At 37.3% G+C, this 15950-nt stretch overlaps 1 protein-coding gene across 1 annotated transcript in view; it reads right to left on the bottom strand.

Annotated features, from left to right (window-relative positions):
* The window catches only part of LOC134796103 (dual oxidase maturation factor 2), an 88574-nt gene extending 72883 nt beyond the window's left edge, over positions 1-15691 (bottom strand). The window contains exons 1-2 of the mRNA XM_063768059.1: positions 15540-15691; positions 871-1028 (exon numbers count right to left, since the gene is read on the bottom strand). The gene's annotated coding sequence lies outside the window, so the exon portion shown is untranslated. The remainder of the gene's footprint in view (positions 1-870; positions 1029-15539) is intronic.
* Positions 15692-15950: the final 259 nt, after the last annotated feature.

The following is a 15950-nucleotide window of genomic DNA, read 5'->3' as shown; positions in this document are numbered from 1 at the left end:
GGAAGACGCATCGTGTGGGTTAAAGGAAACGGTTACGCTTTGACGTTTTGTTTCGTGAATTAATAATCATTAAGGTTTTCTCAAAGTCAACAGGGTAATTATTGCGACATCCATAGAAAAAACATCGGAACTAAATTTGAATTAATGAGGTTAATACAGAAAAAAGTTATAAATAGAATATATAATATATATAATAATATTGATTTATAATGATAGATTTATATTTATCCTACGGATACTGTTTATTTTGTTGTAAGATATCATTTTTTTGTTGATAGAAATATTATTAGGATATATTATCTATTCAGATTGTGTTTTTTCTTTTTGTATAAGTAGATCATATTCATTAAAAATTTATATCAAGAAATATTACTATCTGAAAAATCCTATTGTACAGTCGCTATCACATATATCGGAGCGGCTAAGGTGTTCACAATATCTGAACACGCACTCTAACGCCTTGACAATAGAGGCGTGTTTAGATATTTGTGAGCACCTTGGCTGCTCCGATACATCTGATGGCGACTGTACCTAACGGAACACAATGGTACTTTTACTTAAGAAGGAAATATTAGCTAAGTATTTTATGATTAAACAAAGAAACATCTCTAAACCTAGCAATGAGTACCTCCTAATGAAAATTAAATAAAAATATTCTACCTGCTCAAATCGAAATCTAAGCGGTAAAATAGAAGAGAAAACTGATCAATTCATCAGCAAATCTTTAAATAATTTGTAGGACTCATGCACGCAGATGACACGTCATATTTCTAATTCATTAGACAGAGACGTAACCTTTCTCATCAGCAATAAATACGCCGAAACCCCTAATGAATCTTATAACTAGGTATGTGCATAAAATTAGCTTACCCAAGTTCCGAGACGGAGAACTTATACTTTTCTCTTTTCATTTCCACGTGTTAAACAGAGTCACGTGTTTCACTGTTCATTTCACTTGAATCACTTATGACACTTTTTTTAATGATACACGCGAGATTCTGGGTGCATGACGCTGCTTGCAGTTTCATCTGTAACAAAAAAAACACATTACTTAAGTAGTTAACTACTAGATATTTTTTATTTTATTTATTTATTAGGAAGCTTCTTAATCTTCTTATACTTGAAAAACTAAAACGAAACACGTAGAATTAATAATAGAATATTCGATACGTTCTGCACTATATTGGTAATATTCATTTGCTCTGGCATAAGCTCAAATTTAAGTACCTGTTATTAACTAAGGTGAGAATATTCGTGTTCTCATAGTGATGTTAATGTGCAAAATCTTACAAACCTCTACAAACAAACAAATATGAAGGTCGCTATAAAGAACAGCACTAAATCTGAAATGTTAATGTCGTGTCTGACTGACTGACTCACTGACTGATGGATTCAATTTGTTCCAATGGTTCAATTGGTCATTTGCGTGTTATGTACAGGACAGTTGCACACTGTGTGTAACTATGCGTTAATATCTGGGATAACTTAATATCTGGGAGACCGAGCTTTGCTCGGAAAACATATAAAAACTCAAAAATGCGCGTTTTCCCAGAGATAAGACCTAGCTAGATCGATTTATCGTCCCCGAAAACCGCCATATAGCAAATTTCATCGAAATCGTTAGAGCCGTTTCCGAGATCCCCGAAATATATATATATAAATAAACAAGAATTGCTCGTTTAAAGGCATTAGATCTTATCTTTGTGCTTTGATCATTGTATTCTCAGTGGCTCTAGGTATCTTTGATCTACGATAGGATGAACTTGAGGAACAACAATGAAATTTGTTGTTATTCACATTACGAACCTCTTGCGGGAATGTAGAGGCATACACAACTCAAAACTGCCATTAGTGACTTTAATGTCCTTCATGGTTACTTAACCTTCTATTTAATGTTTGACTTGAAACCAACAATTTCCATCTCGAAGCTAATAAAGTAATAAAAAATCTTAACGTAAGTAACACATTTATGGAGTCGTTATTAGAAGATTACTAACCTAAATTTAATGTGAAGGGAGCCGTAAATACTGGCCTTTGGTTACTGATGAGCTTAAAGTATACTTTTGGTACGCATGGCTTCAACCACGAGGGATTCGGTCTGTATAATAAAATTATCAAGAAGAAAGAAAGTTAGTGTTGAAATTTCGACACACGCACGTATGGTGCTAGTTACGCACTAGGGCGGTAATTGGTTTTTATATGAATTATGAATTGCATTTTATTGATATGATGTAACATAGAAGATAGAAATATAGGAAGTAAACATATGAAGTTTACAGTCAGTGATTATATCGTAAAGTATATTGCTTCGACAAAAAAACAAAACACACAATAAATATCTAATCTTTGTTTATTACTTTAAAGTAATACTCTTAGTCCACATAAAGCACTTTTCATCTATTCTGGATCACGATGTGACATTCACGACGGTACTTAAGTTGGACTAGGAACCATCGTCGGAGATTGCAACGCAATGTAAACTACTATATCACAATGCACTTAAAATGTCCACGCTCTGTATAGAATAAATAAATTTCTTATAAACAGAAACAATTTTGAGGCTATTGGGCTTTTGAGGTACAAAATAAATAGGTAATAGCACTAATATAAAGTACCATTATATTCTCTTCGGCTTCCCTTCATCTTGCATAATATTGATTGTCCGAAATACACTTCGCATAGCAGGTTTCGCAGAAACATTTTTAACCGAATGATACTTTTGCATAATTGTATAATTAGCATAACTGTCATGTCGCATAACATTCATATGGCAGAATTTTGAATAGCAGAATACTAATATCGTCGATTTTACATATGCAGAATTGTATGTAGCATAAATTACATTCCACCGAATTTCTTATGGCATATTGCTCATATTGCAGACTTGAATTTCGCAGAATGTTATGCAGCAGAATAAAAGTTCTGCCGAAATTGTTACTGCGACCCCTACATAAAAGGAATTGCTGCCAGAACTATAGGTTAGGTTAGGTTAGAACTGCGACCCCTACACAACAGAAATTGTTGCCAGAACTGTAGGTTAGGTTAGGTTGGAACTGCGACCCCTACACAAAAGGAACTGCTTCCAGAAGTGTAGGTTAGGTTAGAGCTGCAACCCCTACATAAAAGGAACTGCTTCCAGAACTGTAGGTTAGGTTAGGTTAGAACTGCGACCCCTACTCAAAAGAAACTGCTTCCAGAACTGTAGGTTAGGTTAGGTTAGAACTGCGACCCATACATAAAAGGAATTGCTGCCAGAACAACAGGTTAGGTTAGGTTAGAACTGCAACCCCTACATAAAAGGAATTGCTGCCAGAACTATAGGTTAGGTTAGGTTAAAATTGCGACCCCTACACAAAAGAAATTGTTGCCAGAACTGTAGGTTAGGTTAGGTTAGAACTGCGACTCCTACACAAAAGGAACTGCTTTCAGAAGTGTAGATTAGGTTAGGTTAGAACTGCGACCCCTACACAAAAGGAACTGGTTCCAGAACTGTAGGTTAGGTTAGAACTGTGACCCCTACTCACAAAAAACTGCTTCCAGAACTGTAGGTTAGGTTAGGTTAGAACTGCGACCCCTGCACAAAAGGAACTGCTTCCAGAACTGTAGGTTAGGTTAGGTTAGAACTGCGACCCCGGCTCAATAGGAACTGTTGGAGTAGGTGTTCATTGGTGGAGTAGGGTACGGAAAATATTATTCTCATCAACGCCATGCCAATGAATTATTCTGCCTAAGGAAATTGTGGGAAAAGACAGTATGCCAAGTAAATATTATGCGACGGAATTTTTGGCAAAACAATTACCTATTCGATTTGAGGATTATTCTTCAAATTGACATTATGCCATTGCATTATTCAGCTTTCCAAAATTGTGCGAAACAACAGTATGCCATTAAACTTATGCAAAAACTGATGATTCTGCCAAAGGTTGCTATGCGAAAGTAAAATATGAAAATACATTTTATGCAACATATTAGTAATCCCTGTTTTTGGGTGTAGAAATATTCTGAAACATCTTAAATTAGGACACCACATTGCTTGAAGAAAAAAAAAGTTTACACTGCAATGACCAATTTTCTATTATATATTGTCGCTGAGTTGGCCAAATTACTGAAAGATATACCACAAATATTGAGGAACATACGGCTACAATATTGCTTGTATTACGCCGGTTACATGTCGATGTCGTTACCGTCCCGTCGCAGCGCTATCATGCCCAGATAGTTTTTACAACGTGACACGGGTCTGCTGTCTTGAGAGTGGATCGTGAGAAATTAACTCAGTGCCGCTGATTTAATGACGTCAACTGAGCACTAGCAACTTTTGCAACCGCTCATTAAGCCGCGTGACACAAATGGAAAAGGTCTCAGAGGTTTAATTGAATCCGTTACCTATTGATGGAAACACAGGAAACTGCCAGTTTTCAATTACAATCGGAAATTGGCGTTACTAAATTTAGTTTAATTTTCCTTCATAGATACAGCCCGCCTGATGATAAGCGATTAGCACAGCCTTTGTAAGCTTTATATTTTGAGACGAGAGCTTAATACTCTTTGTACATACGTGACGTGATACCTTCGGTATATAACACTTTAGGGTCGTTCTCTCATTTCGTGCAAATCGGTGATGTTCTCTCGATTTGTAAATTTTCTTTTAAATGGTAAATTTTTGGGTTTTCATGCATTGTGGATTCATTTATTGACACTTTTATGCTAAAGGCACCTTCGTAACCTTATTCCTTTTCATTTAATAAGACTGGTGGTAATGAACTACGCGCTGGTTATGAAATGGGCATGGATGGTAATTTTATCAGTGGAGGGTAATGAAACAAACTTATGAAATCGCAATAAAAACACTTTTGTTAACGAAAATTAACACCATTAATATAATGAACAACATTAAAATCACGTGTCTTAAGCGCTGTGCAGACGATCAAGCCGACTTAACAAATACTCCGGCTTGACAATCGCGACTTATGATTTACCACCTAGCTTGTAGCGATTGTCAAGCACAATTTACGTGATTGAAGACGTATTTCGTATTGTTTATTTATTTAATGATTACACAGCACTACATCAGTCTTGTCACCAACACACTGAGAAACTACATACTTTAATTTAAAATTAACATCCAAATACACTCGACTGCCAATCCATCCACCGTAGCTCCATAAACTCGCAAAATCTCAAGCACTCATGAGTCAACAGGAGATGCACCAGGAGAAGCCTAAGGGTTATATTTCTAATGTCCGGTACATAAAGTCTTACAAGCCTCTCTACTAGTTCAAGGCAGCCAGAGTCTCCACGAAAAGTCCAACAAGCTAAAAGTAGTAGGCTTAAGTTCTGCCTCACCTCCAAAGACATGAAGCTCAGGGTTCCTAAAATAAATATTTTTTGGTAATACATCCTAAGGAAATTCTTTTGGACCTTTTCCAATAGTAGAATGTACGTTGGCTCGTAAGGGATCCAGGCTAATGCTGACGCCTCCGACTTGCTTCTGACCAGAACATTGTAAAAAACTTTTATGGGGCAAGGGTCATGGAATTCTCTGACGTTGCGAGTGACAAAGCCTAATCTACTGAAGCTACAGTACCAAGTGCTTTGATATGGTCGTGAAATGTTAGCCGCGTATCGAATATGACCGCAAGATCCTTTACTGAGACGACTCTTGTTATTACAAGAGTCTATTGATCTAAGAGTCTATTGGCTCAGGTCCAAGAAAAAATGCATGTGTAGGAAATAGGGCTTGATTAAAACTACACACTTGACACTTAGCCGCATTGAAAGTCAGTTTGTTATCCCGACTCCAGTGTTACAGAGATGAAACATCCTCCTGCAGCAACTTACAATCCTCCTCCTTCTCAACTCAATATACCAATTTAAGATCGTCGGCGTAGAGTAGACAACGAGCGTTATGGATAACCGAGGGCAGGTTATTGACCATTATTCCAAATAGGAAAGGCCCCAAGATTGAATCTTGGCTGTCACCAGAACGAGTATAGTACGGATCTGTTACGAAGTGGCCATGCTGGTCGTTGCATACTGCGGTTGATCACGCAGATAACTGGCAAAAATGTTAAGCAAATGTGGATTAAACCCAATAGTGTCTAGTTTGTGTAGGAATACATCGTTACCCACACGATTGAAGGCTTTTCGGAAATCATAATACAGGACGTCTATCAGGATACCCATATCCAGATGCTCTGAGATGGTGTCAACCAAGGTCAGGTTAGTTTTCACAGACCGTTTCGCTCTGAAACCATGCTGAGTGTTGCACAGGAATAATGGTTTCACTTGTTTCGCATACGTGCCATGGAGTATGGACTCAAACAGCTTTGCTAAAGCTGAAAGAAAAGAATACCTTGACTTTGGGATCGGTCTTACCCGTGAAATCTTCCAATGGTGAGGATATGTACTTGTGGAGAGTAGGTACCAGATTAAGCATGGAGTGTATTGGACCATTCAAATGCTCTAAACACCCCTTTAAGATATATGCAGGTACCTAAGTAGTCTGGACCAACAGCATAGAAGCCCGAAAAACTTACTTTGGTGTTAAGACCCCCTTACACTTTGGTAAATTAGATCCAGTGAAGGTTTCAAATCAGGATTCCGAAACTAAGTATTATTGGTTGGTTTTTGTCTGACTCCCATTGACGTTGGATTTACGAAATGACCACGATTATCAGGCTACATAGTTGGAAATAAACAGGATTCATACATTGTCGAGGGTACTCCTATTTTGAAAGTCTTGGAGTCCCCTTTGAGCTTAAGTTCATCGACAGTGCACCATGAATAACAGCAGATATGCCCGTAGGTCCTCCGATCCTCAAGCTATATTCCACAGATGGATGAACTTGCGATGGTCCACCGCCCTGAGAGGGATTTTACACCGCTTTTTACTGCTGGTATCAGTTTTCTGAGATTTATCACGCACGGATTGGGAATTGTCGCTTTTGACGGCGGAGGCACTATTATTGCTTATCGGCCTGTGTTTATGTTTCTGTAGTTTCTGCCCTTTATTTCAAACATTTGCCCCGTTCTCCTCGACACCTTATCGTCGACAGGTATCAAATGATTCCAACTCACTTAGTCTCTTAGTAACGTGTCAAATTTCTCAGCACAGTCCTTGAGTGCGGTCTGGTATTATATGTAGAGCGGCAGATTATGTTAATCTACTGGGCTCTAGTTAAATCCAAAAAATCACCAGTTGGGCTCCCCTATATATTATTACATACAGTTTTAAATGCTTATACCAACATTCCATTTATAATAACTTAACCCTCTTTCCATTAAATGCACTGCCTCAAATACATTACCATTACCTTCTAAATTCGTTCATTACCTTCCCTGGCAAAATTTGAAGGAAAAGAAATGAATGAAACAGATATGAATGAAGTTTTCGTCGCCTAGGTCGGTTGATATCAGACCTTGGTTTCGCGGAATAAGCCACACGAAAGGCAACCCTAAAACACATCAATTAGGTATAATTTTAATGATGTACAATTGGTACTTACTGTATAAATCACTAGATGGCGATGAAGATTTATCTGAACCACACTCCTTCCCGACACGAGAGAACGTAGGTATTTTCGTCAAAAGCAACATACGGACGACCGCTGTGGTAGCACGCGGCCAACTGACTGACGAACAATGTGTTGTATCCGCGGGAAGTGCTATATACCCTTGCTATATAGCAAAATATAGCTAATCCATTTCTCGCGTCGGTAATGAAGAAATTGCTTGGACCATCACTTATAAGGCTGTATAGTTTTATTGTTAATTTCTTAGCGTATAATATTATAGGATATAAAACATAACTAAATTACTTGTTTACTGAACCAACAACAAGTTTTCTATTTTTAGTATCTTAAGGTTCAAATCGAGGTCAAAGTTTAACTTCACGCGTTATATGCAGAGAGGAATGAAAATAGTGGGGGTCAATTGTAAATATAAAGAAAATAACCACCTTTTTAGAATTGTTCATGGCGGGCCAATATACTTTAGGTCCTATGTTACAACCTTGCATTAACAGATATTCGAAAACACCATCACATTTTTGGTAAATTGCAAATAATACCGATTTGCACGAAATGCGAGAATGACCCTTTAACACTTTAAACTCTCGCGTTTAGTACACATATTTATTACACAAACGGGTCTACGGGCTGAAATATCGGAATTTAAGGTAAAAACAATGAAATTATATCGCGGTAGACCCGTTTGTGTAATTAAATACCCTCGGTATATCTCATTTTAATTACTCGTACACCCTATACTGCAATCAATCGAGAAAACCTCGACAGGAAGTTGATTACACAGTTGGAGTGTTGTCATTGGTTTTGGAACATCCCTGCTTCCTATTAATAATATTATACCTATATTATGTCTATTTATAAATGCGAAGGTAATTCTGTGTGTCTATTACTTCTTCACGCTTAATCCGATTTATGAACCGATTTAAATGAAATTTGGCATGGAGATAGTTTGTGGCCCGGGGAAGGACATGAGGTAGCTTTTATCAATCATCATTATCATTCTACGCAGACAAAGTCGCAGGCAGCAACTAGTAAGATAATAAAATGTGCTTTTCTAGCTTCGAGCAACACGGAAGGGAGGCGGAATTCGCATTATATGTATATATTCCACTCTGTTGTACAAGATCAACTGATCTAGCGCGGGTAATAAAACTAGTTGCGCTCGAATTTTTCACCAGACGAAGTCCAGTCGCGTGACTGAACACAGCAGCAGAAAAAATGCCTAATAGCTCGGTTTTTTGTTGTAAAAAGAGGTAAGAACATCAAATTTACAAAAAGAAGGTGTTACATTTCACATGTAATATTTTTTTTACATAAGTATCATACGTTTAATTACATTTAAACACAGTTATTATGATTTAGTCTCATGTAATTGTTGGATTTATCGATTTTGCTCGCCCAGTACAAATTGCGGATCGGTCGAGCGACACATCCGACTTCTCATCTCTCAGAAAACAATAAAATTCTTTGACAAAAATGTGTTAGTGTGCGTGTTGTGACACTCGTCCGTACACAAAAACAGATCGAGGTGTGCAAGATTTGTCTGTGTAGGGTGTCATTTTCTATGTATTTGTGTCGTCATTACAGATTGGATTTTGTATGCAAGTGTGTGAGAAGTGCGACTGTGTGCACCTTTCCCCTCGCGAAAAATGGCAGAAAGATTTGTACGGTGAGATATCGCTTGGGCCCCTCCCTTCCGACGTGTCGGAAGCCGGTGTTGCTCGAAGTTTTCTAGATATAAGACTAAGTACCTAGTTATAGTTTTGGTTTAATTTACTCTTTTCAAGTAAATACTTATTATCTATCTTCGCCTATTTTAATTTTGCGTTAAATCATTATAATGGCTAAGCCATTAAATGGTAGTCGATACCTAGTTCAATTGCATCAGGCGACCTTCATCCCCGGCTGGGAGCGTCGCGTGTCAACAGAATATAAATTGCAGATTTTTCATAGACAAGTCGACGCCTAAATTAATTGGTTTTTTTGTTTACCATGTATACATATTTACAAGGTATGTGTTTTTGTGAACAGATAAGATATTACTTTTTGCAAGATGATCACCAGTTTTGATATATAATTGATAATGATAATATTTGACAGATTCCCCAAGAATATTACGAAAACAGTAATTTTACTTTCATGGAACATCGCTACGTATACTTGCGTAGATGTTTGGTAAAGAGTAGACATTTGCAAAACCAAAACAGCAAAGGGAACAAAAAGTGGAAACATATACTTTTATGTATCCTATATGCTCAGGAGTCTGATTCTGGGTTTAATTTCTTGTCTTGAAAATGTTATGGATTTGTTCTGTCAGCTGGCAACAGTGACATAGGTTCAGAAGAAAAAAATTAAATCAGAATTGTTCCACATAATATACCTATATTTTTTCTATGCTCCATTGCTCCTACAGAAACTTATTCAACTAGTTTTGGTATTAGGAATATAATTGTGTGACTCATCTGTCTGTTGTTGGTTGTGACCAGCGCAGGCATTTGCGCAGGCACTAGATTCAAAGCATCAATAATTACTCATTAGTCTAATGGATCTGCGATCGCGGCCGTACGATATGGCCTTTGTCACGACACGAAAATAATAATTACGATTATAAGTATATGTACTTATATTGTCAACTGGAGATCGGACTTATGACATACACATTACACAGTTGTCCATATTATTGTAAGTGACTATTGAGGTACGAATTAAGCGTTTATTTATATTGTCTACAAGTCAACTTAAGACGTCCCTAATGAAATATGGCTTTCCATCACAGAAGGGTACCTACTTATGCTTCATGTGCAATAAGGACCATTTTATCAAAATTTCTTTTGGACCCTTCTGGATGGAAAGCCACAAATAACGCAATCTCCTTGAGTTTGGCTTCGTTAAAATCAACCGTTAAAATAATCGTAATAACATTCAAACAAATTTTCCAATTCTAGGCAATTCAATCATCAGCGTGTTCTTAACACCAAATTTTGTATTCAATAATCATGTAATAAATATATAGTAGTCATGTTAATGACAGACGATTGCATATTGAAGGATAAACCTTTACCAACACTTACATAAAGATACGCAGAACCTTCTTTGGACAGCTTATACTTATTCATCTTATGTTTGTTTAAATATTAACAGATTATTTGAATAAGTGCCTCGTGGTATTATTTCGACACCATATAGCCAAGGTATTGGGCTGGCAGAAGGACGGTGGTTTTAACATAGTTTAAAAGAGTAAATACTAGGATCGGAAAAATGCAAACAGTCCGGCGGTCACAGATGTCAGCGCAGTAAGGCGCGCAATTTGCGCAAGCGAGCGCAAACACCGGTCACGGCTGGCCTTGCCCGAAATTCTTCGCTGACCACTACATTACCCTCAACTGATACATTTTGTCTGTTTATTATGAGTGCTCTGTGGGCATTGTCTGCATTCAGCGACAAGGATGCAATCAAAATTGAATTCCAATTAATCTAATTATGAATGCTTGCATGAATAATTGAGTAGCTATCTAGAAAGTATACATATTTGTTACATAGATGCATAATATGATAGTTTATCGCTTCAACTTTTAATCGATTACCTCGTATGTGGCTAGACTCAAACACTACTACCTTTCTTCGTTCTGTCTAATATTAAATAATTGGATGATTACCTATAGCTAGAGTCTCTGGAAAAAAAATAGGTTTTTAAGTATACGTACCTACTTTAAAACCTAAGACCAGTACGCTACGTGGCGTAACACAAAACTAAAAATTTAATGATATGAATAAATGAACTGTGCACAGAAAACGAACAGTAACATTTGCTAACAAGAAAAAGTCACGCACTATTATTGTATCGCATCAATATACCTTCATGCATGTATCTGTATAAATAATAGATAAAATGTCATGAACCTTTGCCACATAATACATCAGACAAATGACGAAAGAATTAGTCATTGTATTGCAACAAAAGATACGTACTTATGTGCCTAGTGATGCTGTGTGACATGCATAAAATGGAAGAGCCACTACACTATGACAACTATTACTTATTCTGTGACTATGATTATCATACTGTATGTAAAACTGACAAAACTTGTGACGTCACGTGACACGTCGATGGTTAAAAACAATAGAATTTACGTATGTTAATCCTCGTCACATGATCCCTGCTCAGAAGTTGGGTCAACAAAAATCTTGCGGTAACGCTGCATTTTTCAGTTTAAATGGCATTCACATAAAGTCCATTATTGTTGAATGTTTGCAGGTTGTTTTAGTGGTTTCACTAAAGCTGTACGTGAGAAAGTGTAACAAATACAATACATTGTATTTGTAAAGGAACGCATGCTGTGGGAGTCTTTGGTATAATAGAATTAGCGAACTACTCACGCCTAAACACAATGCTAGAACAAAGAAAATCAACATTTGAAAATTTAATAACATTTTACACCGTTCAGCTCAAGGTACGAACGTATTATATCTATGAAGATACATTTGAATTGAAGTAAGTAGCCATTTGTTGCGATGATCTCATTGCATTATAGATAACAAGTAACCACTGAGTATCATATTTAGGTATATACATGTACCTATTGTATAATTTTGGTTTGACACGCTGCCGCGAATCTTACTTGCATTTTTGGAAAATAATATTGTTCCATAATAGTTGCTACGGTTTACGAGAAGCAGACAGCAAGGAAGACCATAAGTGGACTCACATAGCCGCCGGGTGAACTGACGGCATAAAGCAGATACCTAGCTTTTCAAGTCCCTTCATTACTACACTACCTACATTACTTGAAGACAATTACATTATTACTGAATTGATAGTGACTGTACTGTCTCTCCCGTTTTGATAGAAATATCAAACCGTTTAAGGGTTAAAGGGTTAGGTTGTATTTGTAACTAGTGTTTTACACTCGGCTTCAAGCGTTACCGCCGCTATTAAGATCAAAGATAAGGATGTCAGGTTGGAGACTATCTAAATGTCAAGATCGCCGCACCTGCAGCCGTGTTGCAAGCGAGGCGACAAGTCTGGCCTGTCGCGGAAATAATTCACATTCGCGACTAACAATCCGAGAGCGGCGCGGCCACTCAAACAATGTAAACAAACCGTAGCGTACTATAGATAAACCATAGAGAACTGGCTATCATGACATCAGGTTACTTTGGTATACTCAGGTTACTCAGGTTACACGGAGAAGAACGTGGAAGTACGAGGTTTTCCCAAAACATACAAATATATTCCAATTAATATAGCCTTGATTATTCACTTGAAAAAAAAAGCTCATATTGTTCGCAAGTCAAATCTAATTTGAACCTTAAAACGGATTGCTAAGGTTGAAATTCTATCGACGCATATGTGGTAGATAAATCGTATTATACTTGGAAAAGAGTTAATGTAAATGGATTAGAATAAATTATTCATTAATCATAAGTAAATATTAAAAAAAAAGTGTTAAAGTAGAGTTACTTCATAATATAAATACATCTAACACTAGGTACACACTTTAATAGTTAAAATGTTTGGTTTAATATTGTGACAAAAAGTATGTTCCGTGCAAAATAATGAAGCAACAGTAACATTTTTAATAAATTCCGACGGCTTTCGCTCAATTATCAACGGTAACCTACAAAACATTTGAGTAATCGTGATAAGGAAAACAATGGCATTTAGCTCGGGTTAAATGCCAGTTTTATAGCAATCAAAGAAAAGCTACTTACTAAAGATGCTTTGGCTGTCAATATTGTAATCCGAGGAACAAATGATAAGTTCTTGCATAACCATGAGTACCATGACATTTAATAAATAGGTATTCTAAGATAGGCAACACAGTGCCGAATAGTGTACCAGTTTATAAATGTTGGCAGGTAGGCTCTGCATTATATTAGAAGGTCAAATTCTGTTAACGATTGATATGCAAAAATGTATTTTATACCGTTCTTGTTAAGTTGAAATTGAAATGAAAGCAATTTTAGATAAGGGGCAAGATTAATTGCGTCCAATATGACATGTTTTTATGCAGATGACTGATTACGCGCGCTGCGTATAGACTCATAGCAATCTGGTTATTATTCAACAATGAGCATTATGGATTTATTTGAAACATACCAGCACCATATCGGTGGTGTCTTTAATCTTGCGTTAGCCCGAACCAGTTATCTAGCGTGATACCAATCATTCAAATTCACGTGATCGCTAGTATAGGCTGGTGCCTGAGGGTGGTGAAGTAATTCTGTCGCTTATCGTAAGATACGTGGTTATATGTAACAAGTACTCGCACTTAATGAGTTCTAAATTTGAAGTTTTAATAACAGTCGTTAATTCTTGAAAAATATTAGGTACCTGTCACTTGAGAATAAATAGGATCGTTTAGGTACATATACAGGGTGGCTAAAAAATAACTGAGTCCCGTTGCCAGGGAGGTTTTGGGATTATACTGTGCAACTTTTACTATGGGACCAACCCCGAAATCGCTGTCATAATTTCATAGAAGTTTGACATTTAAAATAACACTTGCACTGCGTGGGCTATCAAATCCGCTGCAGCCTTTGGTCTGACTATAAATAGATACGCATTTATGTACCCATGTGACATGACTATATACACTAGTGTGTAAACTATGTTTTTTGTAACTTTTGTATGTATCCCTTACAAGAGTAAGTCAAGAAACTTGTAAAGAAATTGCGTTATCACACTGGCGCCGTATGCGGAATCCGCATGAGTGCGATAACCGCCTTCTAGCATTATTTTTATGAAATAGTGTGAACAAGCGATACATATGACGTTAAACACAGTGTCTTCTTGGTGCGTTGTTCAACATACATAACATACTTATTATGTAGTAACACTAGTAACAGTAGTCGAGTGATGGAGTATTTTTGAGAGGCAGTTACGAGAGAATAAGATACCCAGCCTATCGAATCTTACCAAATACTTTGCGGTGTTTATCGATTTGCAATAATTTGCTATTGCAAAAGTTTTGTTAAATCGTTTTCAGCCGGATTGCAGTGGATTTGGTTGATCATAATAGATTTGATTGTCTTGTACAAGACTCTTGTGACACTGCCAGGTGGGCACTGTTTAATATAATTATCAATTGATTAGTCACGGAACAAAGTTTCTTAACTCGATGAAATTACTGATATTTCTTACTAGCATTCCAGCGAACTTAGCGTGCAAATGTTAATTTACAATTAATTTAAAATTACTTGCTACATGAGATAATTGTACAATACTGATAATTAAATATTATAAAAGCAGCGCTTATTTCTTCCTTATAGTATATAACTATATATTGAACATACTTCTAGTTATTAACATAATAAGCGCGAACTATCGATGTATTAGCAAATATAAACATTGATTTTATATAAAAGCCTATCCCTATGAGCACTCGAGCCTGAGGAAGGACCCCCGACGGGCCCGAAACATGTCGCCACTAGCGACTAAAAATTCAAGTGAGTGAAACCGTCGTCGTCTAAACAGTTTAAAAGCCTATTTGTTGTTCTCGGTAGGCATATGAAAACGACCATATATAAGATTTCAACGCGTTGCTCATATCAAACTGTCACCGCAACAAATCGCACGGTTTATCGCCATAATAATAATTTGTACCTGGAAAAATGTTTAATTCAAGAACTATAAAGTGCATAATCGAGGACAAGGATGACTGGCCGGCGATGGCGGCCGTGGGTCACGCGACGTTCCAGCACCGAGTTCTTTTGGGCTTAAGGCGTATCCAGACGGGGACAATTTTTCGCCAATCTGATTAAATTGTCCGATCAAATCGGCCGTGCGGACGCAAACGCCAATTTGGCTCGCCGAATTCAACCGCCGATAATGACCGATATTACCGATAAAATGGAGTGCGGACGCAAGCATACCAATTTGTGACGCCAGTATTTTCATTTTGGGGCATTTTTTCAATTTAGAGGCCTCTAATATCACCATAAATCTAAAATTGGTGATTAAATTGGAGATTGACGCCAATTTCATTTCCGATCAAATCGGTTATTCACCTGAGCGCAAATCCACGTGACGTCAGCGCGGTCCAGAGGGCGCTGAGTCAGCACAACACTCTCACTAGCACTAAGGTAAATGTCACAGTTCCGGGTGCCGGAGGTCGCCGGCAGAGAGCGCCGCTGCCGCGAACTCACTGAAAACTAGCGAGCTCTCGCGCGGCGGAGCGATGGCGGGACGAAAGCGCGAGACAGGGACGACGAGTCATTTCTTCCTTTCACTCTCGTCGACGTTGGATATAATTGTCAGTACCTTGACTTCACGAAGCGTAAGTATTGTGTCAGCGCAACTTTGTAGAGATGTACAATTTAAGATAATTTTGCGGAATTAATAATTTTGATTGCCACACTGACACATCATATCCATCACATATTTAGATCAAATTTGTAAACAGTTATTACTTATTACAA

Source organism: Cydia splendana, chromosome 13, assembly GCF_910591565.1.
Source record: "Cydia splendana chromosome 13, ilCydSple1.2, whole genome shotgun sequence".
In the NCBI taxonomy this organism is placed as follows: domain Eukaryota; kingdom Metazoa; phylum Arthropoda; class Insecta; order Lepidoptera; family Tortricidae; genus Cydia; species Cydia splendana.
The sequence above is the reverse complement of the archived record's forward strand: the minus strand, read 5'-3'. Positions and strand labels throughout refer to the sequence as shown.